Source organism: Coenobita brevimanus, chromosome 46 (genome assembly GCF_032717465.1).
Source record: "Coenobita brevimanus isolate Jiangsu-jjx chromosome 46, ASM3271746v2, whole genome shotgun sequence".
NCBI classification, from domain to species: Eukaryota; Metazoa; Arthropoda; class Malacostraca; order Decapoda; family Coenobitidae; genus Coenobita; species Coenobita brevimanus.
In genome coordinates this window covers 23,995,886-24,014,808 of record NC_136999.1, presented here as the reverse complement: position 1 = coordinate 24,014,808, position 18,923 = coordinate 23,995,886, and positions in this window count along the sequence as shown.

Genomic DNA, 18,923 nt, shown 5'->3' with positions numbered 1-18,923 from the left:
AGATGCATTTTTCTGGGATTTCTTTCGGTTTAACAATTTGCATGATGTCAGCCTGAATATTTTATGTACATGCGTCCACAGCAGCGAGTAGGAAAACCCGAAGTTGTTTAAAACAATTTGATATCATTAGGGTTTTTCTCGCCTTGTATTATTTTTGTTGTTGTTGTTATTGTTTTTGTGGGCCAAGTTCTTACTCCCCAGAAAATGAATCTGGTGGAGTGCAAATTGATATTGCCCTTCCTCTCCAGTCCACCATTATTCGTTCGGGAGATAGGCAGTAACTTGAGGGACATCTGTATATCATGGCAGGGACGTAGCAAGAAAGTTCACAAGGGGGAGCAGGAGAAAAATGTCTATAGATTCTTGAAAAGGTGGTGGGAGGCGATTGAAGCGAGCCTGTGCAGCTGTGGGATCTTAGGTGGGCGTGGGGGGGGATGGCGCTGTGAGCCCCCGCCAGGAAAATTTGTGAAAATTAAGTACCTTTAGAGGCTGTATGAGGCCTATGAACGTATGTATTGGATTAATTTGATGATAACTCATTATAGTGAAATTGGCGAAAAATAAAGCAAGAAAATGATTTTGCCTGACAAAAGAAGCTTTTTTAATGATCCTTATGGAATAAAAGAACAATAATGCATGTGGGAGTCTCATGTGCATTTTCCTCGCCTCTAAGAGCATATTAATCTTAGCTAAGTTAGCTGGAGCCTGGAAATATCAAAATTAATGTGACAAAAGGTGATAACAAAAACATTTTATTGTGTTCGAAAGGAAAACAATATAATTTCCAATTTTAAAAAATCTCTTGGTACCTCAAGACTTAAGTATCACAAAACATATTAACAACCACTTCCATAGTCCATACATCATCTATAATTATAAATGTCCCATGCGTTGGAATTCTGTAGTACCTACTTGGTTACTCTAAAAGGGTAAGTCTATAAAATATGCTAAATTACTTAGACTTGTCTGCTATTTTTGACTGAGTATTCTAAGAAAACAAACATTTTAAACCATATATATATATATATATATATATATATATATATAGTCGACCTTCTGTCTTCGCGGGTGGTTAGGGGCCTGAGACCCCCGCGAAGATCGAAAATCCGTGTAAAATTGGTGCCCCGCTAAAAACACCCCTAGCCCCCCATTTCCTTCTTTAATGAAAGAAAACCCCTGTGAACATGTCAATAAACACCTTATTTATAATTAAAAGTATGAAAAAAATAGTTTAATTGTGTAGGTGGATGGCCGCTCACACCGCTCGTCACAGCTACACTCTCACCCTCCACCACCGTTAACAGGATTTTCCGTCCCGTAACTTGTCCAGCAATTCTACCTTCTCCAGCAGGGTCATTATCTTCCTCTGGCGCTTTGGGATGCCTTCAGAAGATGTCTTGGCTGCTCTCTTAGGGCCCATGGTAGATAAAATGATGGAGTCACGGAGACATCAGCGAGTACAAGCACACACAAGCGTGGTCACAGTGAGAATGGGTTTTGGGACAATTCGTCGCCAAGTCAATTCGTAGTCACAACAATAACAAGACAATTCGCCGTCAGGACTTTTCGCCGTCAGGACGATTCCCCGTCATTTATTTATATACTATAATAGTCTTTTAAATATACGAGTTTTAAAAGTGGCGGTGGTATATTGTTCTTATAATAAATGTAGTGACATCCGTTGAGGCTCAGCCATATCTTTCCCCACGGTTTGTGTTCACTATGGCCGATCGGAATAACACGTTGGATATTGTCATTTGAGATGAATGTATACTTGTACCTCTTCAGAGTCGTTTTAAAATCAGGATGTTGTAGTACCAATGAAAATTAATGAAGACAGCTATGGGTGATGCTAGAATATAATTCAAAGTCGACTACAGTGAAGTAGAAACACGTTAATTATTGGCTAAAAGTGCAACTTATAAATGATATCCAAAGCCTATGCTATTGAATGAACATAGACTTTGATAGATTCCCCTGAAAATCAGTTTTTAAAGTATTAATTATTCAAAAATAAGTACATTCATAGAATGACGTGGAATCATCCAGGGTGCGAATTGTCCTGACGGGGAATCGTCCATGTTTTGACGGCGAATTGTCTGACGGCGAATTGACTTGACGGCAAATTATCTCGGAACCTGAGAATGAGAGAGCCTGCCGCGAAAGATTCAAAACAATGCGGGGGTGGCGCGGGTGGCACTGCGGGCCATATGTAGTGTGTGGCGCGTGATTTGAATGTTTCCATTTTTCTCTGGACTTCAAAAAAGGTTTGATTTAGTTTCTCTGGTGACAAACCGCGAACAATCGAAACCGCAAACAGAGGAACCGCGAGGACAGAGGGTCAACTGTATATATATATATATATATATATATATATATATATATATATATCATCATCATCATCAGCCTTTTGAGTATCCACTGCAGGACCGATCTATCCCGACCGAAGTCGGGATGATACAGCCAATGTATCTCTACCAAGTGGCTTAGGCTGTCTAGTAGAGATTGTATGTAGGGTGAGAAGTGCTTGTAAATGTAATTGTTGTGTTGGAGTGGCTTTGAATGTGTGTGTAGTCTGTGAACCAAGTGTAATCGGCCCGTGCAAGCCGACTGGGTGGAAGCATACTTACAGTAAACGACACTGGCTCAACCACAGCACCCCTTGTATATATATATATATATATATATATATATATATATATATATATATACTGTATATAGACACACCTGATTTCTACTTTGATCACAGGCAATAAAAACTCTAGGACTCATTCGAGCTGATCGTTTTCATGCTTTGAACAGATATTGCTTAAGAAAACATAGCTCTCATTAATCTAACTAGAAGGAAACACTGATTAACAAAAACATAAGATACTGTCGAACTCAGACAAATAAATGTAGTTTCATTGATACTGATACTCTAAACTCCTATATCAACTAAAAAAAAAAAAAAAAAATCTGGTTACATAAATATGCTCTCCAGTTTTGCATGCCATGATAGTACTGTATATTCATAAAAGGAGATTCAGTCTTCTCGCTTTTCTCTTTGAGAACCGATCCAAAATTATGTCTGCATGACACTGACCCAGCATTATTCTCTTTCTCTCTCTAAAGCTTTTTATTAATTAATTTATTTATTTATTTTTAGAGATATATTATTATTTTTTAGCACCAAAATGATTTCAAGACCCTCAAAAGGGGGGCAGCCGCCTCCTGCGCCCCCCGCCCCTTCGGTGCGCCCTTGTATCATGGCAGAATAGCTGTCTGGTATTTTCGGCATCTCCACGTGATGACGTCCCTCTCCAGCCAAAATACACTTAAATGGCAACAAGGGAGCCATTTAAGCATTTTAATCACCGGATAGAAAGATAATCATGTCTAGCTGCTCCAAAATTTCAATGATTGGTGGTGATAATTGAGAAAAGTTTGTCAATATTTTTACGAAATTCTGAAGATTTTCCTTTTTTTGTCATTTTTGAATTTTTCTAGACCTAGTGAACTTTATCACTCTTAGTAACAGTGAAATAATAAAACCTGTTAGATCATGGAATGGGAAAACCTTTACCGTCACAGTATTTACACCTTAACCTCTTCACTGTGGGACACTTTCCTCTAGCTGAGAGAAAAAAGAAGCCTCTGGCCGCAGCCAGGAAAAAAAGAAGGATCATCCTTTTGGAGTGGGTATTGGATATTGATTTTAACACCTTTGCTACCAGAGGTCTTTCCAAATTTGTACATTTCCGTCTAGGGATAGTATTAACTCATCGCTTGCCTGCCACTTCAAGCCCTGTCACCCCTGTGCCAGCCAATTTTTGATTTTTTTTTTTTGGCTAAAATGTTTTGATGTGAAAAAAACGAATATGACCATAAAAAATATCACCGGAGGCTGGAAGTGCGTTTTTCGTAGTCCCTCCGGCCGCCTGCAGGTGTGAGCGAGTGGGGAATCCCCAGCGGCGGTGAGAGAAAACCCGTTATCTATGCAAGGTAAACTCAGATACTCTCGCCAACGTGACTCAGGGAAATTATAGGAATGGTCTTAACAGTTTTTTGTCCACTTCACACCCACAAAAAAAAAAAATATATTATTTCATAAAGAAATCGTGTTTTTGGGGGAAAAAAATCACTTACTCATGCAACACTATACATATCACTGTGAATGCATTGTCTTACAGTTACGAGAAAATATGCATAACTTGACTTCACAATGTACAGCCCATTCACTTACAGTAAATTATTTACAACATGCCTTCAGTATACACAGACATTACCAGAGTATTTTTGATCATCTCACTGTGAATACATCGTCTAACACTTACGAGAACATACGTAAAACCTTACTCCACAACGTTCAGTCCTTACACTTACTAGAAAATATTTACATGTCATCACTGTATGCAGTACTTATAACACTTTCTGAGAGTCTTTTTTGTATTTACAACACTTTTTGAGCATCTTTTTATTGCTCGTCATTACCACACTATTGATTCTCAATAGTTAGTGGGAGTGTGATACTCCTCGAAGCATGGGTATATGCACAGTCCTACATCACACTCTGCACACATATACCTTGAGTCCTTCCACTGCGTACGTGGCCTTACAATGCTGTTTACAAACACATGACACCTTCGCTGGGGATTCTGACGTGTTCCACTTGGAGGGACGCTTTTGGGGAAGTGTCTAGAGGTGAGGGGGAGAGATGTGGCGGCGGTGTGGCGGTGGCGAGCAGTACTTCTGTCCTCCCCATAGTCTCCCACTATTTCCCATACCAGCTCGCGAATATAGCCCTCGAAGGCCTTCTGGATACCAGTGGTATGTGCGTGGAGATAGTGAGTGTTGAGGACAGTGATGTCGAGGAGATGGAAGAATAATTTTTTATACCACTTCATCGTGGGCCTGGCACAGTCAATGCTGGAAATCATAGCATCTGAGTGATCCACCTATTGCATATTCACATTGTACGCCAAGATAGGTTCTGGTTTCCAGACGTGGCACCGCCCTTCTGCCCTGTAATCTACACTGTCTTTGCAGTGTACAAGGAGCCGATGAACAGACGAGAGGAGGAATATTTTGTGGTTGTGGTGCCATGCTGTTGTGAGGATATTATGTGATTTGTAAAAAACAACCTCGTTTTTCTGAAGCTGAAAATATTCCTTGATCATTGTTTTTACCACAGCCACTGAGAGTTCCAAACTTCTATCTTCTATGATGACCATCTGAACACCTGCGTACAGGACTATGTCCTGCACATACCCAGTCTTACAGTCGCACATCACGAAGATTTTGACGCCAAACCTGTGTTTTTTGCTAGGGATATACTGACGAAAAGCAATATTACCTCTCCTTAGCACTAGACTCTCGTCTATGATGAGGTCTCGGTATGGAGAGGAGGTACTGAATTTCTCTCGAAGGTGATCAAAATCCAGATGTATACTCCTCATCCTATCCGTGTTGTTTGCGTTACCAGGGTCAAGGGTGTCAAAAAAATGAAGGCGGCTCAGGATGTACTGAAAATGATTCCTTCCCATCACCTTGCCCAAAAATAGGGTCACCATTACTGGATCCACAGTCCAATACGAGGGAAGCTGATTTTTTTTCAATATCCCCATCAAAGGCACAAGTGCTTGTTACACATACATTTCACCCATGGTCACGTCAGGTTCAAACAAACGGCTGTGTCGCATCTGTGTTGTTCCCCCATGTTCAAATGCAACAAAGGCGTTGGTCAAGGCCACAATCTTCAAAACAAACTCCACAGGAAAGTAGTTCCTGAAAAAGTCAAGCCTACTGGAGGTATGGTGAAGTTCAGGGACACTACACCTGGCCCCATTTTCGTGGGTGAACGGGTGAATGTGGGGGACAAAGTCACTACCATCCTCCCACTCCCACAATGTTTCCTCCTCCTCATCATCATCGCCTCCGTGTTCCTTGGGCTGTAGGGAAGCATGGGGAAGTGTGGGGAATGGGAGAAGAGTTTCATGTGAGGTGCTGGATGTGGGGAAGGTGGGAAGACTTTGTCCTGAGGTGCTGGGCTGAGCTGGGTCACGCAGAGGCAAGGGAGAGTGCGGGCGAGATGAGTCACTCTCCCCCAACAATGGAACTTTCCCAAATCTTCCACGCTTCCTCCTCACACTTTCCTCCCCACGTGGTGAAATCCTTTCCCTCCCCAACCACCCCTCAACTGCAGGACTACCTTCCTCCTCCCTTTCCTCCTCATCATCGTGACGTGCAAAACAAAGACATGCAGATGGCCTCCTACTGCATGTTGCCCTAGAGTAACCCACATACCTGGATTTTCTAGGTGAGGGTATTGTGTCTTCACTACTACTTTCCTCCTCAGGCTGGATGTAGTCCTTATCATGCATGTTGTCATCCTCCAGATCACTTTCCCTAGTGTAGGGAACCCTCAGGAGGCCCTGAATCTCCTCATCAGAGACACTGCGGCGAGACATCACTGCACTATATGACTGCCACAAGCAGAGTGAGGCAGAGCGAGTGTGAGGCAGGAGCGCGTGGGTGTATGGGCCAGGCCGCCTGAGGGCAGATAGAGGAAGGGTTGCCCTACAAGCACACCAGATTTTGCGCGCCTAGCTTGAAAATTGCGGTCACAATGAACTTTTGAAATCAAGATCGTTTTAAAATGGCACTGGCACTGAGCGCACAATTACATCAGACCGTTTTAAAACGGAACTGGCACGAGGCGGGTTAATTACTACAAAGGCATTATTTACGGATAAATGAGTCACATTTCACCAAATTTACTGCTGATTGTAAATGCATATACTTGTTCAAAACTCATATGAAACGAACGAATCACGGAACAACCAGGTTGAGCCCCCACTCGAATGGAAGTTGTTCCATACCGAGACCTTGTTCGATTCCGAAAAAGAGCGTATTTCTGTACTTGGATGGTTGTTTAGGTGTCCGGTGGTTTTGTGGCCATCTTCTTGTGGTTACTCACCTGTCTTTTTACACTTTTAAACCCTAAAATTATTTTAAATTTTATGATTATTAACAAAGTCTGAGAATATTATCTCAAGATACTAAGTTCAGACGTAGCACTGTACATGCAAGATAATTTTCAAGTCAATAGACTAAGAAACAAAGACTTGAGACTGAGGCAAAGGTCATCGAAACATGATAGAACAAAAAAGAAAACTGAAGTGTAATACAATGACATGATGGTACTGAATATCTTATACTTCATCCATTCACTACGGAATATCCTCCTTAAGGTGAACACGATTGTCTGAATGTTGCAGTTACTAATGTAAATGCCGTCATCGTGCTAAACTGATTATGTATTAGTCTGCCACTGAGACGGAGAACAAAACCGCTAGCGTAGATCTGATTTCTCTTCATTTGAGTGATCTTGAGTCAGTACCTTCATATTAGATCTGGTCCAGGGTAAGGTCAGTAACAACCAACTAACAACAAATGAAAATCCTAGATCATATATTGTTTATTTCATTATTTCTAATAGGGTCTAATTAAACAACAGGTCAAATAAAGACACTATCACTACCAAAATATTAACCTCAGTAATATGATGTTACACCACCGATGAGACAACACCTTAGGCGAGCCCCTAAGAGTGTGTATGTATGTACAGTATGCATGTACTGTATGCCAACGACCGACAGATAGATAATGCACACACACACACACACACACACACACACACACACACACACACACACACAAACACAAACACACACACACACACAGAATCATTATTGTATTAATCTCATTCACTAGGAACTTTCCTATTTAAGATGAAAAAAACGGTCAAGTGAGACCAAAATAATAAAATTATTATTTTGGTCTCACCTGACCTTTTTTTTTCATCTTAGATAGGAAAGTTCCTAGTGAATGAGATTAATACAATAATGATTCTGTGTGTGTTCTTACCTAATTGTTCTTACCTAATTGTATCTTTACAGGAATGAGTCCAGCTCGTACTGTCCCATGTCTTAAACCATATTTATCGTACATATCCTTAAATTTGTGAATTGTTTTGGCACACACTGTTTCATTCGGTAGTGCATTCCATTGATCAATTGCGCTGTTTGGGAAACTGAATTTCCTTACGTCTTTATCACCTCTCTTCTTATGCAGTTTTTTGCAGTGTCCTCTTGCTGATGCTTCTCCATATGTTAAGTAATCATTTATGTCTATTTTCTCCTTTCCTGATATGCATTTATATAGCATTATCATGCCACCTCTTTTCCTTCTCTCCTGTAGTGTTGGTAGATTCAGTTTATTTAGTCTTTCTTCGTAGCTTAGGTCCCTTAAGCTTGGTATCCATCTTGTAGCGGCCCTTTGAACTTTTTCAATCTTGTCTATATGCTTTTTGAGATGAGGACTCCAGACTACTGATGCATATTCCAGGGTTGGTCTAATGAATGATGTTATTATCCTTCTTAGCATGTCTTCATTTATGTATGTGAATGCTATTCTCATATTTGCAAGCAGTGTATACATGTTCCGTACCTTCTCGCTGATGTGGTCAGCCGGAGATAGTCTGTTATTGATAATCACACCTAGGTCTTTCTCTCTTTCTGATGTGTATAGGGTTTTATTTCCTAACTTATAATCCCAATCAGGTCTTTTTCCACTTTTACCAAACTTGATTACATGACACTTGTCCACATTGAATTCCATTTGTCATGTACTACTCCATTCATGAAGTTTATTTAATTCTTCTTGTAGCTCTTTACAAGAGTCTGTGTTAGTAATTCTCCTTTGCATTTTTGCATCATCTGCAAACATATTCAGATAGCTCTCATTTCCAGTGTTACTGTTTATATCATTTATATACACTAAAAACATGATTGGTGCCAGCACTGAACCCTGTGGTACTCCACTAGTCACTTCTTTCCATGATGAGTAGTTTCCTCTTAGTACTGTCCTCATTTCTCTTTTTATGAGAAAGTCTTGCATCCAACAAAACAGTTTGCCTCGAATTCCTCCTTGATGGTACAGTTTCCATAAAAGTCTTTGGTGTGGTACTGTGTCAAAAGCATTCTTGAAATCAAAATAGATACTGTCCACCCATCCTTCCCTTTCCTGTATTGTGTTTGTTACTCTGTCATAGTAGCTCAACAGATTAGTAACACATGATTTTCCTTTTCTGAAACCAAACTGTCTTTCTGTTATCATACTGTATTCTTCTAGATGATTTACCCAAGCTTTTCTTATAAGTTCTTCTAATACCTTGCTTACAACACTGGTCATTGATACTGGTCGGTAGTTGAGTGGATTTTGTCTATTTCCTTTCTTGAATAAGGGGACAATATTTGCTTTTTTCCAAATATCAGGTAGTTTACCTTGACTCAAGGATTTCTTGAAAATTAAAAATAATGGTTTACTTAACTCCTTTGCACATTCTCGTAATACCCAACATGAAATATCATCAGGACCACTTGCTTTTCCTCTGTCTAATCTACTTAACTCCTCCTGTATTACTTTTTCTGCTATTTGTATATCTGGTAGTATGTGTGGACATGCGTGTTCCACATAGTCCCTCTCAAAATTTTTTCCTTCTGTAAAAACTAATTGGAAATTCTTATTTAGTGCTTCACAAATATCTTTCTCTTGTGTATAAGTGATTCCCTCGTCCGTAATGGATTGTATTATATCTTTTACTTTGGTTTTGCTTCTGATATAGCTGTAAAACAGCTTTGGTTGATCACTACTTTTATTTATTATATCCTCCTCAAACTGTTTTTGGGCTTCCCTCCTTATTCTTGTATAGTCGTTTCTTGCCTGTTTGTAATTATTATACGCCCTTTCACTATTGTGTCTTCTGTATCTATTCCACAACAAATCTCTTCTTTCTTTTGATTTTTTACATTCTGTATTGAACCATTTCTGTATTTTCTTATCTGCTTCTTTGTGCTGTGGGATGTACTTCTGGACTCCTATTTCATAAAATTCACAAAATTTTTTATATACAGTATTTAAATCTTGTCCTCTAAGCTCATTTTCCCAATCAACTTCTAAGAAATACTTCTATAGGTCTTGATAATTTCCCTTTTTATAGTTTAGGCTCTTTTTGTAACTATCATTGCTGTTTACTATGTCATATGCTATCCTGAAGTTATAATTTAGTACTGCATGATCGCTTTTGACGAGTGGAGGGTCAATATCATTTTCTTGCCTTGTAAATATTAGATCTAGCACTGAAGGTACATCAAGTCCTCTTTTTCTGGTGGTTTCCCTCACATGTTGCGTTAAGAAAAACTCTTGTACGAGATCCAGGAGCTTTTGATCCCAACAGCTTTATTGGCTATTTATATCTAGAGTATTCCAATTTATATTTGTATTGAAGTCCCCAGTTAGTATAATTCTTTCCGATTTCTCTTCCATTTTACGTAGCAATGATCTTACACTCTGAATTGTACTCTCTGCCAGGTCCTCATATTCGTCTCTTTCCCATGTGTTTGATCTGGGTGGCATGTACAAATTGGCTACAATTACTTTACCTTCAGATGTGTCGATCTCTACTGCAATCAGTTCTACTTGTGATGGTATATTTAGTTTTATTTCCTTGACTTTTAGATTTTTCTTAGTTAATATTATAATTCCTCCTCCTTTTTTTAAATATCTGTCTCTTCTCCATATATTGTATTCCTCTAAGTTTATTATGTCATTTGATATCCTTGGTATTAATTTTGTTTCAGTTAGGCATATTATTTGTGGTTCATTTTCTCTGACATAATCATTCATCTCTAGTAATTTAGATACCATTCCATCCACATTTGAGTACATCAACTTTATCATCTTGTTTATATACTTGTCATGACATGGTTCTACTACCTTCCTCCTTTTTCTTCCATCCTGTTTGTGTACCACTTTCGTACCTGCAATCTTATTACTTTGTAAAAAAAACTTCTTCTTCTCCTCTTCTGATCGTCCCTCATTTTTTGTTTTTGCTTCCTCCATTTTCTCTTTCAGTAATTCCAGTTCCTCTTGTGTTAGCCATCTTTTTATCCATACATTTTTGAACTCCTTTTTTTCCTTAAGATTCTTTGCATTTTTTAGTATCTCTTCCACAGTGTTTACACTCTGGAAAGTCACCTTTAGAGGTCTTGTCTTGCTTTTCTCGTATTTCCCTAACCTTTTGTGTTCCTCTATGTCTTTACTACAGATTTCCTCTGATACTTCTTTCAGTAAGCTCATTACATTTGCCATCTCCTTTTTGTCTCTTGTGATCTTGTTTTTAACTTCATCCTCTTCTATACCAGTGATTACTATTGATTTGTTTATCTCTACTGAATCTCTGACTAGCTTTGGATTGTTTTGGATAATTCTTTTCACCTCCTTTTTAATGCGTTTTTCCTCCACCCTTGTTTCTAAGTCTTTCTTTACTTTCACCATTTCAGCATACGTGGTGTGTGTGTGTGTGTGTGTGTGTGTGTGTGCATTTATCTATCTGTCGGTCGTTGACATACAGTACATACATACTGTACATACATACACATTCTTAGGGGCTCGCCTAAGGTGTTGTCTCATCGGTGGTGTAACTCGTGATATTGCCACCTGCTGTGTGTGTGTGTGTGTGTGTGTGTGTGTGTGTGTGTTGTGCTTGTGAACTACGAGTCGTTTTATATGAAACATGATACTGACGAATAATACGACACATACGAGAATCGACCTTGTACCTAACAAAGAGTACCGGTATTATTTTATGAGTCTGGAGGTTTTTGTTATGACACTTTTTTTTTTACCCCTTAAAAAATTCGTCAGTTTCGAAATATACCAATTACATCAAGCAATGTTTTCACACAACCAGGCTTTTTTCCCCTCAGATCAACAAGTACAGGTTGAAGTATGATGCTCTTAAAACAATTCTGCATTTTGTACATATTTTGCTTGTTACCATCTGATGATATTATTCAGACATCAACTGTGAGGGGATTAGAAACAATATTCATTAATCTCCATGGTATTTCACGTCTCATATTATACTCTATATACTGCCAGACTATTTTGTTGAGTTATATGGTACGCTCGGCGACAGAAGTCCTGTCTTCTCTCCTACTTATCGTTCCATAAACTCTAAAACTCAATCTTGTGATTCGACAGTAACTGATAGGCCTACTAATTACTTTATTTGACCATCGATCTGTTTCATAAGCGTCATTTGCTTCGAATCAATGAGACTAATTTTCAACGACCGTAGACAGAAAAGCAGACGAGATGACAAGACGTCAGACGGCGACAGTGTTTCTCATGGTAAAGGAGTTGCAAACGAATCCTTTTAGAGTACAATGGTGATTTGAATATGAGTTTATGGTACCACAGGATTATTACCTGTCGTGGCTATAGTACTTAATAAAGAAATATGCTGTGATCCATAATGTAAGCATGAGCTTCAGGAATATCACAGGAGGAGGAGGCCTGGGTTTATCTGAATTATAACCTAGTGGATTTCAGGCTGAAACTGTCCCTCTCCTGCCCATCACTATCCTCCTTTCGGGGATATAGTGAGGGAAATAAGGGACGTTTGTATAAGTGGGCAGCTGCACCACCTGGTTACAACGGTGTACCCACATGAATGCATCCCTCTCCAGTACCCTGTGCTTCAGTAATGAGCGTGTATATCATAAAATTACTCTAAAGCTGAATGGCAAGTAGTAGGCATTATACGACAGAAAGTATGGGAAATCTTGGATGTATGGTGCTTTCTTCATATTATTATCTGTAATTTAGTTCTATGTAAATTACAAGAAAACTGCATATTCAAGTTCATTGCTACGTATAAAAAGGTAATTTACCAATATTTGTTAAAGTACTTGTGTGAGATTCTCAAAACATATTTACGCGCCTGTTCCTTGGCCAAACTTGATCTGTTTTTGCAGGAAGAGCAAGGAATAGAATCTTTCTTTGTGTCACCCTTTCAAACTTAAAAAGAAAAAGGAAATTACAGGAGAATATTATCGTTAAATGTATTTGTTAAAATCCAGCAGGAAGGACAAGGAAGTCAGAATGCTGAGTCTTACGAAATCTCTATCTCTTCCTGCAGAAACAAATCATGGTTACGTCAGGGAATCGATGGTAAATATCTTTGTGAATCGCACCCCTGGTTGTGTGCAAGAAGTTGTGATATTTTGAAACATATCCCTGACATATAACGAAGGCATGCTTTCTTCCTATTATGAAAAGGTTCGTGGAGAGATTTTAACTTGTGGCAAACAGTGGATAAATCCTAAGATAAGAAAATAACTTTGTCAGAATATACTATACGTCTCGTCCACTAACTTGGCCCAGATTTCTTTTCTTTTGTAGCTTTCTTCAAGTAGCTCAATGGAGGAAATAGAGAATGCTGTGGCTTTACATTCTTTCTAAAGCACTTCTTCAAAACTGGCATCGTATTATATTATTTCTAGTAATACAACTTAGCTTTCAAGATGTAGAGATGGCAGTTTTAGACCAAGTTACTGTAAAAACAGTGTCTCCCGTCTTGAAAGGTATAATCATGGGGTCACTTGTGAGCTAAGGAAAACGCTTTAGTTGTAGAAACAACACACAAGAAATATCGTGGGTCTGGAAGTTCATTTCTAAAACGAATGAATGAAATCTGGTGGTTGGTGGAATTGCAAAATGTATCAACTCACAGAAAGGAGAAGTGGTGAGGAAGTGTGAATCCTGTACACTCTCCACTCCCTCACGCTGGTCACTCCTCCCTAACAACACCATATGCATTATCTGTTTTTCCATACATATCAGACGCCTAAATCCCACAAACATGCCTACATGTCGCTCTGTCCTCGCCCAGTAGTTTGCTCTTCCTCCAGTTCACCGCTCCCTCATACACCCCCATTCCATCCTATCCCTCCATCTCATTCTTGGTCTCCCCCTCCTCCCTCGCCTGCTTCACCTGTCGTACATGCTCTCTTCCAGTCAGTCTCATTCACTATCCCTTCCACATGACTAAACCGTCTCGGAGTATTTTCTTTACACTTTCAGCCACATCCACATCAACACCACAACTCTCTTGCACTTCCTCATGTGTCTGTCTGTCTCTTTTTGTAACTCCATATGCTCATCTCATGCAGCTCATATCCACTGGTATCATTCTTGACTTGCATCCTAACATTCACACCTCATTCAGCGCACCCACATCTTGGCTACACTCTCACCACCATGTATGTTCGCAGAAAAACATCATACACGTTCTTCCAAGCACGTAATGAGTTTCGAATGAAAGGAGAGTGAAGAAGGAGAAAAGGAGAAATAAAAGGGGAAGGAGGAGTATGTTGATGCTCATGATTATAATGATGATAAAAAGGAGGAGGTGGGGGAAGAGGAGAATTAGGAGAAGGAAGATGGGGGAATATGAAAATCAAATCTTTTGGCTGTAACTATGGAAAAAAAAAAAAAGCAGTAATTTTATTGTCAGAATTAATGGAGAACCCATCTGACAGCAACCACAGATCTATCAAAAGCTGATTAAAATAATCCAACTCTAGGGCGTATAAATTAAAAGGCTCAATCGTACTGAAGAGATTCAAGTAAGTGGAAAGCATATTTGATTATACGAACTGCTGGATATCAGATCAAGGATCCAAATCCACCAAATCCAGAAAAGAAATTGAAGAGGGAAGAGACTGGTGGTTTAGAGAAGACTGGGGGTAGTAAGAGCTTTGTGAGGCAAAAATAGAGAGAAAAAAGAACGTTAAACTTGGAGGAGGAGGAAGAAAGAAAACAAGGATGTAAGGGAAGGAAACATGGTCGCTGACGCTCGAGTACCGTACTATGAGAAGAAGCGATTGAGACAATGGTAAAAGTCAGAGGAGGAGAGAAATGTTTCAAGAAAATAATAGCATGCTAAGGAGGAAGGGCGAAATGCAAGGATGGGGAGAGGAAAGTAGCACAGGAAAAAGGTGATATTAATTAAAAGCATCCTGAGAGAGGGAAATAACGAAGAGGGAAGACAAGGAAAAAAAAAACTGTTGGAGAGAGAGAGAGAGAGAGAGAGAGAGAGAGAGGGGGGGGGAGGAGGGGGGGATAGCCCATTTGAGGGATGCCAAAGTGGGGTGGATGGGGGGACGCAAACTTAATGCAAGGCTGCAGGTAGGTTATGACTTGACCTTGATCCTCCAAAAAAAAAGTCCAGAGAAATCCTCATCACCTCTTGAATAACTAAGACTGAGACGGATTGCACAGATCTGCTGGAAGTTCTTAAAGGGCATGACGACATACATACAATATATATATATATATATATATATATATATATATATATATAGATACATACATACATACATACATATAGATATATATATATGTCACGGGGTTTTTAAAATATCACGGTAATTTTGAAATAAATGCTTAAATATTATTTAAATTGATAATAATATTCAATAATACTGAAGAGCAGGGACAATGATTGTCTTGCTAAATCGTGCAACGATTCTCTAAGAACGAGAATTCAAAAACTTTCTCAACAGTACACAACAGAGACTAATTACTCACAATTGCTGAATTACTGTACTGTTAGCCTCTGGAGAAAGTTACTTCACCCCTGACAATAAATAACTAATACTAATAATAATAACATCAGGTTCTTGCTGATGCATTAACTCCTGGCACAACGGATTTTAAGTTAATACAACAAGACTGGTCTAAGTACCAGTTATGAAAGCAAACGTTTATGCAAGCTAGGAGCTGTATGGAAAATAAGCTTAATTATGGAGAAATGAAACAAGATTTTACTTTACATTGAGCTCAAGAAAAAGAACTTAAATTTATTAATTACAAAAAATAAATTTAACGTTACAATTCAAATCAAGTGAGACGCACTCACTCACTCACGCAATAGCTAAATACTTACGCCTAGGAAAAAAACACCTTAATTAAACTCTTATGACTAGGGAAATACAAGAAGGAAATACTATAGTCGATGAATGCTGCGTATCACCCAAGCTGAACTAGGATGGAAGTACTGAAGAACTGTGGAGTTTGGGTACTAGCTGACCTCACACTGCTGGCACAGGACCTCTCTCCGTCGCAGCAACAACTGGACTGAATTCAAATCGTGGGAAAGAAAAGCGGAGCACTAGGCCGTATTTTCTAACGGTCGAGTGAGCGAAACGCGCCCAAAACAATCGCTCATCGGAAGCGCTAATGTCTCACACAGAGACGATCACGTATGACAATGAAAACTGATTTGACAAAGCTTCCGTCCGAATGAGCGGTTAACTGAACGATAAACAGTGAGTTTTCCACTAATAGTTCGTGGCTTCTCACAAAAGGGAAATGTCGCGAATTGATTTGTGACATTACGCCCCTACAAAATTAAATTTTTTCCTAATGGGAAAAAATTTGTGGATATATATATATATGTACACATCCTAAGTCATTCGCACAAGATTCACACTGTGGTGTGTGTGCTATCCTGCTACAGGAGAAAGTCGCAGTCGCCAGTGAGCGAAAAAAAAACACGTATTTACGTTAACAGAAGCAAGCTTGAGGGAAAAACTCCGTGACGACGGTGAAAATCCTGTACTCAGGTCAAACTGAGCGAAAATTCGCTACATTTACACTGACAACTAATTGTTGTGTAGCGTGGTGTATGTAATACACGGTGTAGGTGTGACAGTTGTAGTGTAACTGTACCTACGTGTAAAATGACACAGTAAATAATATGGCGATGACGAAGGCAGAGAAGAAGAGGCGGCAGCGTGCGGCAGACGATCAGCTGGGCCGCACAGCAAAACTGCTACACCCATTGCTGTACCTGCAAAACCAATTGAGGTGGAGCATCAAAAGTGTCAATGAGACAAAATTCTTATTACGTTACAATTACTCTCTCTGCCTAGCAATCAGTACATGCCACGAAAAGTACGCTCTAGCTGAAAAATACAAGTGACAGCCTAAGCTTCATACATTCGAGGTCGCCATTAATTATAGCACATGATTATGTCAGCAAGTTGAGAATCCTTGTGCAAACTCGGGTCTTCCATAGCCTCGAACTGCACACGGGTCCTCAACCTGTGCCTTAACCTACAGTACTTATATTAATATCGGGAAGCTGAGAATCCTTGTGCAAACTTGGGTCTTCCATAGCCTCAAGTCGCCTCTGCGGAGTTCTCACTTCCCCCTTAACCTACAATACAATACTTATATTAGTACCGGGAAGCTGAGATTCCTTGTGCAAACTTGGGTCTTCCATAGCCTCAAGTCGCCTCTGCGGAGTTCTCTCTCGAACTTCCCCCTTAACCTACAATACTTATATTAGTATCGGGAAGCTGAGAATCTTTGTGCAAACTTGGGTCTTCCATAGCCTCAAGTCGCCTCTGCGGAGTTCTCTCTCGAACTTCCCCCTTAACCTACAATACTTATATTAGTATCGGGAAGCTGAGAATCCTTGTGCAAACTTGGGTCTTCCATAGCCTCAAGTCGCCTCTGCGGAGTTCTCTCTCGAACTTCCCCGTTAACCTACAGTACAATACTTATATTAGTACCGGGAAGCTGAGAATCCTTGTGCAAACTTGGGTCTTCCATAGCCTCAAGTCACCTCTGCGGAGTTCTCTCTTCCCCTTTAACCTACAGTACACGTGTATGTACAGGCCCTGGACATACTGTGTCCTGTGGGGCCAACAAGTGAGACGTCAGGTCTACACTTTTGACTGGGAACCAGGCTAGTCCTTGGATTACTCAAATCTCTGAGGATGCCTATCACGGAACCCAGCATACAACAACTGCCCATGTTAGTCAGCAGTTAGTAGGCGAGACATCAGGTCTGCACCTACGTTATCACTTTCCTTGATGTATCTCACAACAAGGTTAAACTGCTGTAAATACAGTGTCCAGCGTGTCAATCTTGCATTAGCCGTCTTGGTCGTGCTAAGACTAGTGAGTGGCATATGGTCAGTTTCCAGAACAAATGATGCCCCAAATAAATAATAATAATATTTTTTAATACCATCAACCACAGCCAAGAGTTCCTTCTCAACAGTACTGTAATTCCTCTCGGCGGGTTTTAGCCTACGGCTGTGGTATGCCACTGGGAAGATTCCACCTTCCGATTCCTGCATCAATACAGCACCTACTCCATCTTGTGAAGCATCAGTGTGCAGTATGAAAGGTTTGCTGGAATCAGGCAACTGCAAAATGGGCTCCTTGCACAACATATTCTTGAGGGTGGCAAAAGATCTCTCTTGTGCTTCTCCCCATTCAATGGTGTTTGGAGCATATTTCCGTAGCACTTCGTACAACGGTTGGGCAATGAGAGCAAAGTTGGGAATAAAACTCCTATAATATCCCACTAGGCCAAGAAATGCCCTAACCTGTTTCTTGGTCACGGGTCTCGGGGCTTCTTTAACCTTCCTGATCTTGTCACCCTGACACCTGCAGTGATTGTTGCCAACAATATGACCGAGGAACTCCACCTCACTGTGAGCAATCTTGCATTTGCTAGGCTTCACAGTCATGTTGAAACTCTGGAGTCTACTGAAGACAATTTCCAAGAGTCTGAGGTGCTCCTCCAATGTGGCGGAATGAACGAGGACATCGACAACGAACATCTCTACTCCTACAATACCATGGAGCACTTGTCTCATGGCACGATTGAATACTGCTGGGGAATTGGTAAGTCCAAATGGGAGGACTTTATACTGGTACAACCCCCTAGGAGTAGCAAAGGCAGTGAACTGACGACTCTCAGGATGAAGGGGAATCTGGAAGAATCCCTTCGCTAGGTCAAGCTTCGTGAAATATCGTGACCCTGCCAGCTTGGAGAAGATGGCAATATGGTCACCCATTGGCTCAGCATCCACTTTGGTGATTGCATTGAGCCTTCTATAGTCACCACAAATCCTGACTCCACCATCTTTCTTGCGGACTACTACCATCGGACTACAGTAAGGAGATGAGGACTTTTCGATAATGCCTGCAGTCTCCATGTCAGCAATTTC